The sequence below is a fragment of the Phyllopteryx taeniolatus genome, chromosome 15 (assembly GCF_024500385.1).
Source record: "Phyllopteryx taeniolatus isolate TA_2022b chromosome 15, UOR_Ptae_1.2, whole genome shotgun sequence".
Taxonomy (NCBI): domain Eukaryota; kingdom Metazoa; phylum Chordata; class Actinopteri; order Syngnathiformes; family Syngnathidae; genus Phyllopteryx; species Phyllopteryx taeniolatus.
Window position 1 is genome coordinate 10035103 of NC_084516.1, and position 10174 is coordinate 10045276.

General features: G+C 39.0%; 1 protein-coding gene across 1 annotated transcript in view; it reads left to right on the forward strand.

The window, feature by feature from the left end:
* Nucleotides 1–305: 305 nt before the first annotated feature.
* cntfr (ciliary neurotrophic factor receptor) overlaps nt 306–10174 on the forward strand; it is a 332427-nt gene continuing 322558 nt past the window's right edge. The window contains exon 1 of the mRNA XM_061747260.1: nt 306–342. The gene's annotated coding sequence lies outside the window, so the exon portion shown is untranslated. The remainder of the gene's footprint in view (nt 343–10174) is intronic.

Below are 10174 nucleotides of genomic sequence, written 5' to 3' on the forward strand. Positions count from 1 at the left end.
CTTTAAAACTACTTTTCTATAAATTTGCATTTAATCCTTGAGAATGGTTTGTTTTTAACATTTTTTTGGAAAAATGTTCATTTCACTTCAATGCACAATGTGCTGCCCCTTTCCCCCTTGATGCCCAAAAAGCCCTTTTGTCATTTTTTTTTTTTGCATGGGTTTTTGTGTAAAAGCCTGTCTGAAAGCACCTCATACACACCTTTACAGCCATTGAAATAAATAAATCCCTATTTAACATTTTGTTTAACACATTTCCGAGCTGCTCTTGAATGCATCACCAATGGCGTCCACACAAGCAGCTGCGTGGATGTACGCAATGACGCAGGGAAAACAACTCATGTAAGTGGAGTCAAACTGTTACACGTTGATAAGGTGGACAATTTATGACAAATTAATTGATCACGTAAATGGTAAACGTGAAGGGATCATGTGGAGTGAGTCAGTCATTAGTGTGAAAATTCCACTGACAGGCAGGCGTCAGAATCTGTGGTCAAGCCTTTTTAGATCAAAAGTTTAAATCATTTTGACACGCTACGTGTTGTAAGGGCAAATCAAGGTCTGGGCTCAGGCTGATTTTATTACCTAGTTTACACACCTGACTTGCGAGCTAGCTATTTTAATAAAGAAGAAACAGAAAAGCTTTCCTTATTTTCTGCTCACAATTGTTGCTCACTGCTTTGCACATACATTCATGGAAACAATGATTTGACCACACTTGTTTTTTAAGCTTCTTGTTCATTGTTAATGTCTGGTACAACTAAAGATACATTTGTTGGGACAAATTACATGATAGCAACAAAAATAGCTGATATCTACCCATTTTCCATGGCTTTCTTGATGATAAGTAAAAATCGCTTGGAATACAATAAAGTTTAAGCAAGTCAAATAGGACAAAGTATGATGAAATCAGATATATTTTGACAGTCTCTTTGTATACCTCAGCTTTCATTCCTTTAGTGGTACCTGGCATTAAAATGAACACAAAATTTACGACACAAGTGTGGTTTGCATTTGCTTTCTGTTTTATGTGTAATAAGCTTCCTGGAAAGAATGATGTCCATCCATCCATCCATCCATCCATTTTCTTTACCGCTTATCCTCACTAGGGCCGCGGGCTGCTGGAGCCTATCCCAGCTATCTTCGGGCGGGAGGCGGGGTACACCCCGAACCGGTCGCCAGCCAATCCCAGGGCACAGAGAAACAAACAACCATTCGCACACACATTCACACCTACGGGCAATTTAGAGTCTTCAATCAACCTACCACGCATGTTTTGGGGATGTGGGAGGAAACCAGAGTGTGGAGAAAACCCACCTTTTTTTTTGTTTTGCCAATGGGCATTTAATTATCTTGTGACTTATGTTTCACTCTCATTGTAGTTTTACTCAGTGGCATTTGTGCACTTTTAATTAATGCATTTACCTCTTTATGAGTGGTTAAGTCAAATTAGTCGAAATCAAATCTTAATGTATTGTTGAGCTCAATTGTTATTATTGTACTACTGAAAGTGCTTAAACGTTAAGTGTCTCACTTCACTCTGTAAAAGAATTTATCACTGTTTGAGTGCAGTGAAGCAATTTTATGCCGTGGATGTAGAAAGTGAGGTGGACCACCTCATTACGACAGGATTTTCTCAATTGTTTTATTGGAAAGAAAGGAGAATAGATCCACTAACATCCAAGGAGCCCCAGACATAACATGGGATTTGTGTGTGTGGCCAAAATAGATATAATGTGCACACAAAATACTAATTTGTGGTCTGTGACATCTGGGTAAGCAAATGGCGCGCATCTTTGCTGGAAACCTCAACCCCCAGTGTCCTTAAAGGCAAGTGTCATTTAGTAGTCTGATCTTGTCAATAGCCTGAAATGCAAGGTTTTTCAGTCTTTGTATTTTATTCATCCATCCATTTTTCAATACCGCTTATCCTGGTTAGGGTCGCGGGGTGCTGTAGCCTATCCCAGCTGACTTCGGGCGAAAGGCGGACTGCACCCTGAATTGGTCGCCAGTCAGTCGCAGTGCACATATAGACACGGACAACCATTCGCCCCCACATTCACACCGTCACTGAGTGGGAACCGAACCCATGCTGATTTCTTTGTAGTTTATTCCCAGCCTAAAAGAAAATTCAATGTATACTAGTTTATCCCTGTCCATTGTCTTTAGCCCGGCCTCTACCCCACTACCTTACCGTTTCCAAAGAAGGCACTCTCGATTTGCTTACCCTAACTTTCCAGTAGGGAGCTACAAACTTGTATTGCGAGGCCACAAATTAGCATGTTGTGCACCTTATATAGTTTGCACATTAAAAATATATATATATATATTCCATGTGCCCAGTTTTCATTTTGAGCACCTGCCCCTTCAAAACTCTCTGCATCCCCCTGCACAATACATTTTTGTGTCATTTGGGTGTGTGTCTTGGAAAGCCTGCCATTAAAAAAATAACTTCCCTGCTGTAAGAATAAAACTTACATGAACATTGCAGGATGTTTCATGGTCAAACAGTCATTTTTGTGATGGATGCAGATTGGGCCAGAGGTGATCTGTAATTTAGTGGAACGACATATTTTGAGGTGTCATTATCATTCATTCTACTTGATTATTACTACCATGATTAATGGGGCAATCTGTGCCACCGACCCGACTCAATTCATTACGCAGTCTTCTTAATGAGCGAGAAAATTAAAATGTATAATTAAACCACAGTCGCTGCATCATAGTTTTATGCTGTGTAATTTGTTTCAGGACAATAAAACCCCATTTGGATCATATTAATCAATTTCAACTTCTTAAACAGCTAACTTACAATTCCATTGCAACATGCTGACAATTTCTTTTATCTGAGTTTGTTGTCACATTTCTGTCAGGCCAATTATATATTACTCGTGCACTCACTGTAGTAGTCTCACCACGCTGCACTATTTGCATATCTTTTGTTGACCAATACTGGCCACTCACGCCCCATTAGCATCTGCCCCATTTGCACACTGACTGAGAAGTATCTACAACATTTGCACAATCAACATTGTCCCAGATTATCGCACTACTCGTCACATTAAACTGCATACAATCCTTGAAGTCTCGGCGCCCTTTGCACAATGGTCATTGCACCGAACTATTGCGAGATTAGTCATTCGAACTGCTCTGAGTGCGAGAGGACTCAGCATCTTATTGCACAATTGTCAAAAAAAAAAAATAATAATTGTACCGGCATTACCAGATAACTAGCAACCCTTTATTGCTCAGTGACTGTTTTTCTCAATGTCTTTATGTCTCAAAAGTGTTCTCTGTCAATTGACTCTCTGTTGTCGTACTTGAGCGACTCCAACGACCGGAGACAAATTCCTTGTGTGTTTTTTGGACATACTTGGCAAATAAAGATGATTCTGATTTAATGCTTTCATAAACACACAGACTCACATCTTCAGTAAATGTAAAGCATTTTAAAACTGCATATACAATACCTTATTATTTGTTATTTGGATCCTAAAAAGTACTGGAGGAACAGTCAGTTATGGATTTGAAAAATCCTCATCACATTAGCATGCTGGTAATCTGTCATGAATGCCACATTTTTACCGCAACTTCAGATTCGCCATGAAACCCAGGCACAGCTCATTTAATTTACACACCAGCACAGTTGGAATCTATTTCAAGGCAATGGAGATATTTTATATAAAAGCACAAAATGTGAGTACTCTGATTTGGATGAAACGGTTGGTAACAGTTGTTTAATACCAGATTTGGTCTATAATTTTGGATGATCAGTTTGCTAATTTCCCAAATCCTCCTAAAATTAAGATTCAGACATTTAAATAAGTGCACTTTAAGATTGGTCTCCTTAGGGCTTCTTATAATATGGCATTGTCTTGTAGCATTATACTGGTTAAAATTGTGTACACAAGCTTAGCAAACACAATGCGATTTATTTGTGATGACAAAGTACTGTCTTCTCCTTTCTCTGATTGGAGAAAGAGACATAAATATGTCGCTGGTTCGATTTGTTAATATCAACTGTGCCATAAATTTTACAATCTCGTTAGCAGAGTATAAAGAAGTTTTGGAAGAAGTGGCAAAGACATGATGTGATGACAAAGTAGCTGTTGTAAACAACAACGGTCCGCACACAATTCTAACATCTTTCACTGCCTAACTGTGTGCAAAGACAAGCGAAAATCAAACCGAGATTGGTTTACTTAATGACCCAGAATAGTTGACACAGACACCTCACCTTATTTTACAGCGTTGACTTTGCCCAACATTAGCATCAAGGCTATAGCAGCTAGCATGGTGGGAATTGGCTGCCATTAGTGATAATCAAATAATTCTACATTTCTGACAAGTATGTGTGTGCTTGTAATGTAACACCACAGCAACAATTCAGTGGTAAAATATGTATATTTTATAAATCTGTGTTAATGAAAATACTGAACTAAAATTGAAACATTGAAAATGGAGCTATGTACTATGGCTGGAATATTAAAGCTAGACCTGCAACAGGGCTATATCATACACTCTCCTGTGTAAATTAAGTGTGCTAAAGTACTATGCACTTTTATTCAACTTTGTTCATGCAATACCAAACTATACAAGTTAAATTAATATAATTTGTTTCAAGTTATATTATGCACTGTACCTCATTATCCTTTGCCATGGTTTATACACATCTACGGTACAACAAATCCAGAATACATACATACAAGTAATTATATAAACGCACCAAACAGCTTCACCACTTTATACGGAGACGAACACATAAACATAGCAAATTAATTAATTTCACATTTGTGATGATACCCAGTTATATCTCTGTTTACCAGTCATCAACTACCAAGCATTTTGTTGACAGTGATATAGCCTCATAATTGGGTTACCAGTAATGGCAATATCTTGCTATCACAGCTTTCCAGGCCATTCCATTACCACAATTATTTGCTTAATTTTGCCTTGGTTACAGAATGTAGAAATGTAAGCTGTTGCCTGTGGCATTCTGCAAGTGCCAAGAAACAACTGAATCAATCAATGCTGTCCATGTAACCGGAAGACATTAAATCAGTTGCTCATGAAATTAGTTAATGTGGCTTACTTATTTTTTTATTTTTTTATTTTTTTGGTGGTGGTAGTTTTCCTTCTGATAGAAATGTGGACTATAATTGGCTATGTGAGTAAGAAAGGGATGATTGCCGTTCCAGTCCTACCATTATTGAAAGTGAGCCGTTAAAATGCTTGGTCAAGCATACATGTGGAATGGCAGTAGCTTATCTCTAAGGATTTGAACCACTGTCTCATGGTAGGCCTCCCATGGCAGACAAAAGCCATTGAAACTAGCAGTTGGAGAGAAGCTAGTCTGCATCACGACTACCGTTGAGGTTTTGGTCCCATAATCTTGCAAACACGTGGGAAAATGTGTGATGGTGCAACAAAATCAAGCTTCAACTATTTGGCCATAATTCCAAAAGGTATGTTTGACGCAATCATAACACTACTCAACACCAAAAGATCACCATTCCTACAGTGAGGCATGGCGGTGGCGGCATCATGCTATGGGGCTGTGTTTCTTCAGTTTGAACTGGGGCCTTAGTCAAGGTAGAGGAAATTATGTTAATTTCAAAATAGCAGTCCTAGTTAGCACAAAACCTCCACGCGTTTGATGGAAAGTGGAAAAAAAGTCACTAAAAATAAGTATATAAATAAATATATAGTGTTTTATTGTACTGTATACATTTACATATACAATTATTTTATTAACATTTTAGTATTTACAATAAAGAAATTAACTATTTAATGAGATAAATAAATAGACTGAGTACAAAATAATGAAATAATAAATACACTTTTAGGGAAAGAAAGGTGAACGTAATATAACAACTATTACAGGATAATGTAAATGCTCCCTGGGCCAGATTAAAGAATGGTGGGGCTCCTATGTGGCCCACGGGCCATACTTTACCTCGTCCTGATCAACACATATTTTAATAGGTCTGCTGTTATTAACATTCTTATCCATTGTCTGTATGGTCTGTCAATATGATTTAAATATTTTCAGACTTAAAGGAAGAAAAGTCAATCTCCTGATTTATGACCCATTAAAAAAAAAAAAAAAAACATAAAAACAGTCAAATAGCATTCAGTATACACAATTTTGAACCTCTGAATGCATTTTTCTTCTAATCCTAAAGATTTTCCTATTTTCCCTTTGTCTGTCAGTCTCAATCATCTCAATTTCTCCCTGGGTCAGAGCTTCATAATAACAGAAAGGTGTTCTTTAACCCCTCTACAATGAACTGCCTTCCTTTTTTCTTCTTGCATCATAAAAAAATCATTAGCGATCAAACTCTTAGAAGGAAAGGGTCAAGGACTTAACTGTCATTAGCATTTAGATTTGAACCCCTATGAGTCTTTGGCAGGAGGCAGAAATACCGTAGAAAAGGTGGTACTATTGTTAGGAGATATTTTATTTGTCATTTCATATATTTTGCTGTGTTTGGCGCAACCATGTTACAGATACTGAGGCACCAGAAAAATTATATTTCAAAAATATTGCTGAATAAATCCATCCATCCATTTTCTGAGCCGCTTCTCCTCACTAGGGTCGCGGGCATGCTGGAGCCTATCCCAGCTGTCATCGGGCAGGAGGCGAGGTACACCCTGAACTGGTTGCCAGCCAATCGCAGGGCACATACAAACAGACAACCATTCGCACTCACATTCACACCTACGGGCAATTTAGAGTTGTCAATCAACCTACCACGCATGTTTTTGGGATGTGGGAGGAAACCGGAGTGCCCGGAGAAAACCCACGCAGGCACCGGGAGAACATGCAAACTCCACACAGGCGGGGCCGGGGATTGAACCCCAGTCCTCAGAACTGTGAGGCAGACGCTCTAACCAGTCGTCCACCGTGCCGCTGAATAAATCCTTTCAATTACATAAAGTAAGGACAACTGTCTTTGAAAAATAATTTGAGTATTACTCTAATTACGTTAACAGAGTCGCAAGTAAGTAAATAAATGCGACTATAAGAGTTTTAACTCGAGTACATGGTCAACAATAAAACTAGCTACATACGAATAAAAAAAAAAAACTAGCTACATAAGAATAAAAAAAAAAAATAGCTATATAAGAATAAAAAAAAATATATATATTTTATGTATTTTTCTGATAATATGACTATCAGGGTTGCGTTGGATTGGGTGACTTACCTTAGGTCTGTTATTTCTGATGGCTTCATCAAGCTGTGATTTCCAACTCTCGCTGGAACGGTTTGCAGCCAAGTGTGAAGTGCGTGTGATCAAAATCAGCACCTCCAAATCTGAGGCCATGCTCCTCAGTCAGAAAAGGGTGGCGTACCCTCTCCGGCTCGAGAGATCGTGCTCCAGGAGTACAAGTATCTCGTGGTCCTGTTCACGAGTGAGTGGAAAAATGGAGCGGGAGAACAACAGACGGATCGGTGCAGCGTCTGCAGTGATGCGGACTCTGTATCGGTCTGTTGTGGTGAAGAAGGAGCAGAGCCAAAAAAGCCAAGTTCTCGATAAACCGGTCGATCTACGTTCCTATCCTCACCTATGGGTCATGACTGAAAGGACATGATCGCGGATACGAGGGGCCAAAATGAGTTTCCTCCACAATGTGTCCGGGCTCGCTCTTAGAGATAGGGTGAGAAGCTTGGTCATCCGGGAGGGGCTCAGAGTCAAGCCGCTGCTCCTCTGCATTGAGAGGAGCCAGATGAGGTGGCTTGGTTTGGATGCCCCCCTGGACGCCTCCCTGGTGAGGTGCTCCAGGCATGTCCCACCGGGAGGACGCTTTGGGGACGACCCCTGCTGCCCCCGCAACCCGACTCTGGATAAGCGGGACAAGATTGATGGATGGATGGCCCTTAGATCTGCCCGTGGTCAGAGGAATTAGCTTGATGTAATTTCTGCTGAATTATGAAGCTCTCTTTTTGTGTCTTCCTCTAATAGTTTTAACTAAAATTTTGAATTCTTAAAGTACACGCACACTTCTAGGGGAGTCAAAAACACTGACTCAAGTGATTCAAGTGAACCGGACCCTTCAGTCAGTGACTTCAATGAGTGACTTAGAGTAAAATGAAGAATTTACCATCTCTAGACCTAAGAAGACTCCCATCCAATAGTATTAGAACACAGGAACGGTCAATTTTTGTATATTTGCTGTAGTCTAGAATGTAAGCATTGCATTGCTTTTTTTTTTTTATTTTTGTAATTTTTTTTTTTTTATAAACAAGATTAAGAAAAAGGCAAGCTACTTAGAAACACTATCTCTCTTAACCCTGTTAGAAAACCATTTAATGGCTACAGCACCATTTCATATCTGACTGTGTAGGATATCTACTGCATGAAGAGGTCAGAGTTCTGTGCTGTTAAATACAATTAACAGATTTGTAAGATAACGTTGCACTGAAAATTGAGAAGTGAAATCGTTTGTGTGTGTGTGTGTGTGTGTGTGTGTGTATGCGTGCGCGCGCGTGCTTCTGAAGTACTGTCGGAGGCAGAATGTAACCGTAAATCCTAACCAGAGTGTGAAGTTTAACACCCAAGACAAATTGTCCAAATCCCTTTGCGTTGAAAGTAATTGTTGCTGTCATGCTGACATCCCCACTCATCTATAATAATTTTGTTTGTTGAACCAGTTAAGATAATTGAGAAAAGTTTCTCATTTACAATACCAACTTAGGGTTCAGTGTCTTGCCCGAGGACACTTTGACAGCAGACGGTCGGAGCCAGGATTTGGAACGATAACCCTTCAGTCAGTGGACAACCGGCCCTCCCAACTGAACCACAGCCGCCAAAATTGTAATAATGGGGCAAACTGCATCAGCTGTGTGAACACGTACTTTGGACAGCAATGTCCTGTCTCGGTGAGTTCTGACTGGTAAGTTGATAAAAAGAAATATAATTTATTTTCTCTGATGCACAATTTTGCTGGAATGCTGTGATAAAGGGGACATACTGTATTTTTCCAAACCAACTTTTTCTAGTATTTGGGATGTAATATTGTCTCTGTGGTGCCTCAGTAAACGTAAAATTTGAATTAAAATCGTCCACGCATTCCTGAGTTCTAGACGTGAAATCAGGTGATTAAAATTTCTCGAGCTTATCTACGTCACTAGTGAAGATCTCCGCCTCCCTCTCCGCTCCGGAGTTAGCGCTGTCAACATAACAAACGTGCTCTCTCACAAGTGAGTCTTCTACACAGAGGCAGCCAATCAGAGGAAAGGGGGTGGTCTAAGCCAAATATGGACAAAGCGGATATAAAACTGGGTCAAACAGAAGTAGCTGCCAGAGGGGCCTTTTCTGGACACTTGTATTACAAAACCAAGTGTTTTTAAAAAATGAAATTTACACTTTTAGTCCATGTTCGAGAGTCACTCTATGGAGGTCTAAATAGCCAAAATACAGGACTTTTAAAACAGCTTGAGCCTCACACTCGTCATTTGGCAAAGTACACAATGCAAAGTTTTGTTTGTTTTCGTTTCTACCATGAGCAGCTATACTTCAGAATGGAATTAACAATTATATTTACAGGAGCATGGAAAACTGATTGTTTTCAACATAGTATTGAGCATAATTCACATTAATGTGACTCATAGTTCTATTCAACATTATACTATATAATATATATATAACATATAACATCTATATAACATCATACCAAAACTCACCACTTTTGTCCACAGGAGATGCCATTATTTTGACGTCTAGCATAAGAAAAGGTAAAGAAAAAATATATTTCATATTCATTTATCAAAAATGTAAAACAAAGTTCCTGAGAACCAAATAATGAATAGGCCAAACCCACGCCACCTCAGCTGAAGTAATAATACCTGAATAAATTCTACTCTTTGACACATTCTAACTCATTGGTGCAATTTTCCAAATCTTGATGTAAACAACAGCCTTCATTAAAAAAAAAATATATAAATAGTTGACCCTGGGGCTCTTTTCATCACTCACATTGGAATTGCTCAAATTGATTGGTTTGTGAACTTTTGAAGTTTAGTGGAAAGTTAAATTGAGTCTGTGTCTCTTTCAATTCCACACTGTCAAACCATATCAAGGAAACCATTTGGCATAGCATACTACATACCCATCCACCTGGAAGCTACCATTTGACAATTTCTATTTGGGTTGTATAAAGTGTTACTGAT